The following is a 7217-nucleotide window of genomic DNA, read 5'->3' on the forward strand; positions in this document are numbered from 1 at the left end:
AATTCATTTTTAAATTCATTCTAACCGTTGAAATAAGGGCAAAGAGTACGCAAAGTACGTATTCTTTTAATTTTTCTTTGTTCTACTAAAATTTTAAAAGTAGTGCCCACAATAGAGTTTTTAGTTATCAAATCTTCTTAATATCTTTCAATTTTCTTTGTCATAGTTTCATCTCTCTATTTTTCTCATTCTTCTTCCTTTTTTCTTGATTTGTTTCATTATATCTACTATTTCTTTTTTTTGCCCCGATTCATACCATTCCCATTATGAATTCGAGTGGAGGAGGGAATTCACATCAAGAATCAGGTAGTGAGGAGGATAAGACAAATGTAGTAATTAGGACAGGCATGCATCATATCACATTTGTGTGTATTATGTATTATTTAGGTGTGCATTTTGTATTTGCCTTGCCTATTTGGATAATTATATATACATGCTAATTGAACTAATTGCTATAACTATTCTCTCTATTTGTATTTTTCTTGTATTGTTTTGTCATGCTTAAACAACTGAGAGGTCCCTTATACTGGGGATGGTGATGTTGATGGTTGTTCCTGATGTGGTACTAGCTGCAATTGTTCTCTGGGTGTATTTGTATTGTATCGTTTGATGCCAATAATTGATTCTGTTTTGAGACTGATTTTGATAGTGATTTGATTTGAGTTGGCCCGAAGGCCGTATTTTGACTTGAGTTGGGCTGGATGCCGAGTTGATTTGATTTAGTTGGAGGCCGTAACGAGATTTGATTGGGCCGGAAGCTGAAATTGATTATGGTATGATTTGTTAACTGAATTTTGCAATTCTTTTAACTAAAGAAGTGAACTTTGAATTTTTGAATAATTAATTATTAATGTTTTCAATAGATTTCATAAGACGAGCGATAATCACTACAGTTGAAATCAATTCTTTTCTTATACGTATCCTCTTATGATAATTCTTAAAAACCCTCTATTGAGAACCAGCGAGGACGGTTTTCTCACCCACTACAGATTTTCCTTTTCAAGATGGACGAAGAGTTTAAGAAGTTTCTTCTGCGAATTTGATTATCGTATATTATTGTATATATAGTTATAGTTTTCCCTCGCCTTTATTATTATATTTGTAAGAGAGATAGGAGTTGTGATGATATATATGTATGTATATTTGTAAGTTACTTGTATAAGAAGTTTTGTACGTATATGTATATGTATATGAGGATTGTGATATGAATTGGGTTATATATGCATGCTTGATTGAAATAAAAAGTATTTTCAGTTTTTCAAAGAAAATAGTGATACAATTTCGAGTTAAAGACTCATATTTTATTATTAAATATATGAAAATTGTCGTAACATTCTCACTATCAGAGTGGCGCAGCCGGATGGGAGGCTTGTTCAAAAAATTTATATAGCAGTATTTTTACTCAGAGGATTTTTCCAATTGGTACCATTGACAATGGTTTAAGGAAAATTTGGGAGAAATCATATGGTTTTAGAATGATAGAGAAGGGATCCAATTAATTCCAATTCTTTTTTGAAAATGATCTAGATGCTCTCAGAATAGAAAAAATCCACATGGCTCTTCAAGGATTATATTGTTTAGGTCAGGAGATGGATAGAGGCAGAGGATTAGGGTGCTGGAAAAACAACAACCTTTTGAATCTGGGTCCAAATTTGGGAAAAAATTGGTTATATTCTGGAGGTAGCTTTCTTCAATGTCCGTAAGAAAGAATCAAGAATTCTTAAAACTAGAGTACTGAGTAATAGAGAAAAAAGGGTGAAAGACTTAATTCGGATGGCTGACACAAGTCAACATATTATGAAAATTGGATTGAGTTATGAAAGGATTGTAATTTTTTGCACATACTATGCTCATATTAGTCATGATTCGAAACACTGCGCCGCTACTTATCTCTGATTCTGCTTCTGGTTCTGTCAAGCAAGACTGAATTAGAGAATGGGTCAAGGCTGGTCAAGTTGATAAGAGAGTGGATATTGGTGATGGAGAGGACTCTTTTGGCGCATAAAAAGCCAATTCAAAACCTACCCAACCGAGGAAGAAACCCATGCCAAATTGGCTAATTGAAGGGTTCTCTAATCTATCTATGTCAGGCTCGTCAGCTAAAATTCAGAAAAATAATGATAATGTGGAGGGTGATAAAATTTCAGAGACTAATTCTCTTGGAGGACATTACCAGTACTATTAATACTATGGAAACTGATTTTCATTATGAACTCAACATAGATAGCGCTGGGAAGAAGACCAAGATAAAGCAACTGGTCAGGAAGAGACGGATACAAATAACATGATTAGAGGTCTGAAAAGAAGAAGTCAAGGAAAAGAGAATGCAAATGAGTTTAAAAAGGTCTATGCAGAGGAGAAACAGAGTACTGCTAAGTGGGTTAAGGGTGCCAGACGTTCAATGGCAACCCAAGGGATATGAAGATCATTGCTGAAATTGTCAGAGTTTGGGGAGATCCCTGACAATCTACAATCTTAAAGGGATTACTCAATCCCATTCCCCCGAGATGATTTTTATTTTGTGAAACCAAAACCTAATCTCAACAGGTGGAAAGAAAATTGAGGTTATGTGGATATAATAGCTGAAAAATAGCTGATCCAATAGGTAATATTGGTGGATTAGCTCTTGCATGAAAAAATAATGTGGTAGTGCAGATCGTAAGTAATTCAAATTACTTTATAGTGGTCCAGGTGACAAATACCTCCTTCAATACGAATGGAACCTACTTGGAGTTCACTTTTATTGCAATGAACAAGTTCGGTTCACTCAGTTCCTTGGGGTTTCGACCACTCTACAACAACTACAAGGTAATGTGGTTATTATGGGAGATTTTAATACCATTGTTGATCATAATGAAAAGATTAGAGATAGCCTCAAAACGCCAATTGTAAGAACCCAATTTTCGGGATATAGACTTTTCTAGCTATTTTCAAATTTATCTCGCAAATCCGGAACCACGGTCTAACAAGAAATGGTGAGGCAGGTCCAAGGATAAAAAAAACAAAAATTAAATAGAAAAAAGGAAATTAATGAGGCCAAACTTGACTTTATGAGGGTAATAAATCCCTTTAAGTCAAATTGGACTAGTAAATATTAAATATTAGCTTATCATGAGCTTATTTTCTTCACTAGAGACTTTTGAGCCGGAAAAGTACTTTTAATGATGGTTTTGCGTGTAACACCCTCATATCAGAATGTCACGCTTTCGGCTGCGCCACTCTGATAGTGAGAAGTATTACGGCGACTTCATATACTTAATAATAAAATAGGAGCCTTTGACTCGAAATCGTATTGCTATTTTTTTAAAAAGAATAAAAATATATTTTAAATTAAAAAAAACAAGCATATACATATATACAAAACTTCTTACTCAATCAACTTACAAATATTATATACATACATGTCATTATAGTCACGACTCGCATCTCTCTTACAAAAATATAATAATAAAGGCAAGAAAAATCTATAACGTATGTATACAAATAGAAACAGAATATCTAAGAACTTAATAAAAACTCTACAAGCTTCTTTGTCCGTCTTGAAAAGAAAAGTCTGTAGGGAGGTGAGAATATCATCCTCGCTGGTTCTCAGTAGAAGGTTTTTTAAAAATTGTCATAAGAAGATATTTTAAATAAAACTATTTTCAATCTTAGTGCTCGTCAGTTCATTATCCTAATTTAAAACTCATATTTTTCTTATAAAAATTTCACGTAAAATAATATTCCATACATTTCACCGTGTATTAAGAAACTATTTTAATCAAAACTTACCACTGACCTAACCAATCATGGCCTCTGGCCTATATATATATATACAAACCGGCCTTAGCTTCGAAGGTCAAATCTAGAGCTTGATTATAATTATCCGTTGGAACTCTATATAAATCTATATTTTGGTTTTCTGCATAAGCTTTTTGTCTTATCATTTTTTGTGAGCTATGCATCTTCGGTTTTGTTTTGTATATTATCCTTGATATATATGTATGTATTTTACTTTTATACAAGTGCATATGTATGTATGTACGTATAGTGGACGTGTAGTTTGAGCCACGCACTACCCTCATCTTTGGAACACGAAAATAACACCTCAAACTTCTCAACACCCACGCCCGGTGGACAGCCCACATGCCCGGCGGGCCTCGCCCTTCACTCCTGCACGCCCGACGGCCTCCTCACATGCCTGACAGACTCTGTCTTCTCCCTTCATTTGCCGGGCATCCCTCAAAGCCTCCAAGACACACACTCGGCGTGTGTGCTTCCTAGGAAGTGCATTATGGGCTTACGCTCAAATTCCTCTAATACAAGCCTAGCGTAAAGACAATTACAATTCTCAATGTGCAATAGTTAAGGCCCAATCTCAATTATACACATCATTAAAGACTTAATCACATTCAAGACTCTAGAAGATTAGTTATTAATTCTTTCTAAATACATTAAAGATTTGGTTGTTAGAATTTGATTTTGAATTATTATTTTGATTTGAATGTAAAGTAAGTAAGTTAGTTACCTTATCTTTCTTTTCGAAAGATAAGATTATGATACTTTTGAATTTGACTTCTAGACTTAGGATATAAATAAGTGAACTTTGTTCATAAGAGAATCCATCGAGGGGGAGGATCTTCAGATCCAAAACCCATTCTACAGCATAGTTTCTTCTTATTTTATTTCATTCCTCCATGGGTAACTAATTTTCTGTCAAAATATTGGGAGCACTATTTATGTTTTCGATGGATTGTTACTCTACGCTTATTTTATTTTGAAGTCTTGCATTAATATATTTCATGATTGATTTATTCGTTCTTTATTCGGATTAGTATTATCAGAAGGTATGGTAATCCCTTTTGAATTCTTTTGTTTTAATTGAAATATTTGATATTTGAATTAAAGCTTGAAAACTCTTTCACATGACTCTCTAAATTCGGCTAGGAATAGTGGTTCGGTTCAATTAGTGTGCGACACATGCATGATTTTTAATCACTCTAATTTTGAATATATGACATATAATTCAAATTAGAATAACTTTTTAAAAATTGTATTTTCTTCTAAGGTTTAACTCGATAGGACTAGCTTGAACGTGAGACATATAATTCGACCTAAGGACTACTTTTAAATCTTATTAGAAACTAAATAAGTTTTGTGCTTAAACTGTTTAATTAATTAATTGACAACCATTTGATTAAAGAGAAACTGAGAAACCAAGGAATTAGAAATCAATTAGTAAAGATTTGTCGTGAAAGATCTTTGCATTAGGGGTGGCAATGGGTAGGGTAGGGTAGGGTTTGAACCCAAACCTAACCCTACCCGCAGGTTGAGTTTTTAACTAATACTCAACCCTACCCTACCCGCGGGTTAAGAAATACCCAACCCTAACCCTACCCGCGCTCAACTCGCGGGTATTCAATCCTACCCGCGGGTTGACAAAAAGAAATATTATAATGACACAAATATCTTATAAATAACATAAGTATCTTTGGTTCAGTGGCTAGGAACCTTTTGCACATGCTTAAGGTCCTTGGTTCAACTCCCATATGTAGCATTTTTAAACATATATAACACATAGTATGGGAGGTGCGGGTAGGGTTGAGGCTCAACCCGCACCCTACCCGCTCCGCAGGCCGACCCAACCCGGTTCATACTGCCAGGCCTACTTTGCATACTTCAAAATAAGTAAATAAGGGTTATTTTCCTAAGAGCATAAATATCTTCGAAGTTCTTGACTCTCACAATCATTGTCTTCTTTCAATCAACATCCGAGCTCACTATCTCTCAAGCACTCAAGCACTTATAATTCCAAGCAAGATACAAGTTTTGCCTTCATCAACCCAGGTTTTTTTAATCTAATTAGGCATTTAATATGATAATTACTTGCTCAATTCTTTAATCCTCATGGGAACAATATCCACTCACCGTAGTATTACTTAAACGATCCAGTGCACTTGCTGGTATCCATGAGCTTTAATTTTCGCTTATCACTAGTGATATGTCACAATTTAGGCCGATTATTTTATCTTTTATTTTCTATAAGATTATCTCAAAGGTTCTAGTTCACAAATTGTAGGGGTGTATGAATAAACTAATAGGCTTGTACTCAGAATGCTTTTCTCAAGGGGAGGCTTATCTCTAATAATATTCTGATAGTACACGAATGTATGCACTACCTCAAGTAAAAAAAGAAAGGTCTTGAGTATGAAATGGCCCTTAAGCTTGACATGAGTAAGATTTATGACAAGGTGGAATGACACTTTCTTTAGTTTATGATGGAGAAGATAAGTTTTGATAAAACCTAGATAAAGTGGATTCCTGAATTGGTGACAACAGTTTCTTACTCTGTTATTATAGAAGGTCAACCCTACGATTTCTTTAAATAGAATAGAGGCATCCAACAGAGTGATCTTCTATCCCCTTTCCTTTTTTTATTCTGTGTAAAAGGCCTTTCTTTCTTACTACACAACATAGAGCAAAACCGTTTCATTCAAGGAATTCAAGTTACCAGAAGATGCACTACTATTGACCATTTACTCTTTGCGGATGATTTCATCTTGTTCTGTAAAGCTTCTGAGAAAGATTGTGACAGGATCCTAGAGTTGCTAGCTAATTATGAAAGTTTCAGTGGGCAAAGGGTAAACCTTAACAAGTCCTTAGTTTTTTAGCAACAATACACCTAATACTTTTCGATCTTCTTTAGCCTCTATTATGATTATTTCAGACCTCAGGATAAGTATCTAGGCCTTCCGTCCATAATCAACCGCTCTAAGAAAGTCACCTTCTCAGCTATTAAGGAAAAGGTCTTCAAGAAGATACAAGTATGAAAAAAGTGCTTATTATCTAACAGTGATAGACAAGTCTTACTTTGGACAGTAAGAGAAGCGATCCCCATCTACACTTTTTCTTGTTTTAGACTTTCGGATAATTTGCTTATTGAAATCCATGGTATCCTAAACCAATTTTGGTGAGGACAGCAATGATCAAAATGACATATGACATAGATTTGTTGGGATAAAATGTCCAAACAAAAAAAGAAAGAGGTCTTGGATTCAAAGACTTATAGGCTCAAAACTTGGCGCTTTAGAAAAAACAATATTGGAGATTAGTTACTCAGTCTAATTTACTTCTAGCTAAAATACTGAAAGAAAAATATTACAGTTACAACTCAATCCTAGAAGCAGAAATTAGTACCTTTCCATCATGGAGATAGAGAAGCATCATAGAGGGCAGAA

This window comes from Arachis stenosperma, chromosome 3 (assembly GCF_014773155.1).
Source record: "Arachis stenosperma cultivar V10309 chromosome 3, arast.V10309.gnm1.PFL2, whole genome shotgun sequence".
In the NCBI taxonomy this organism is placed as follows: domain Eukaryota; kingdom Viridiplantae; phylum Streptophyta; class Magnoliopsida; order Fabales; family Fabaceae; genus Arachis; species Arachis stenosperma.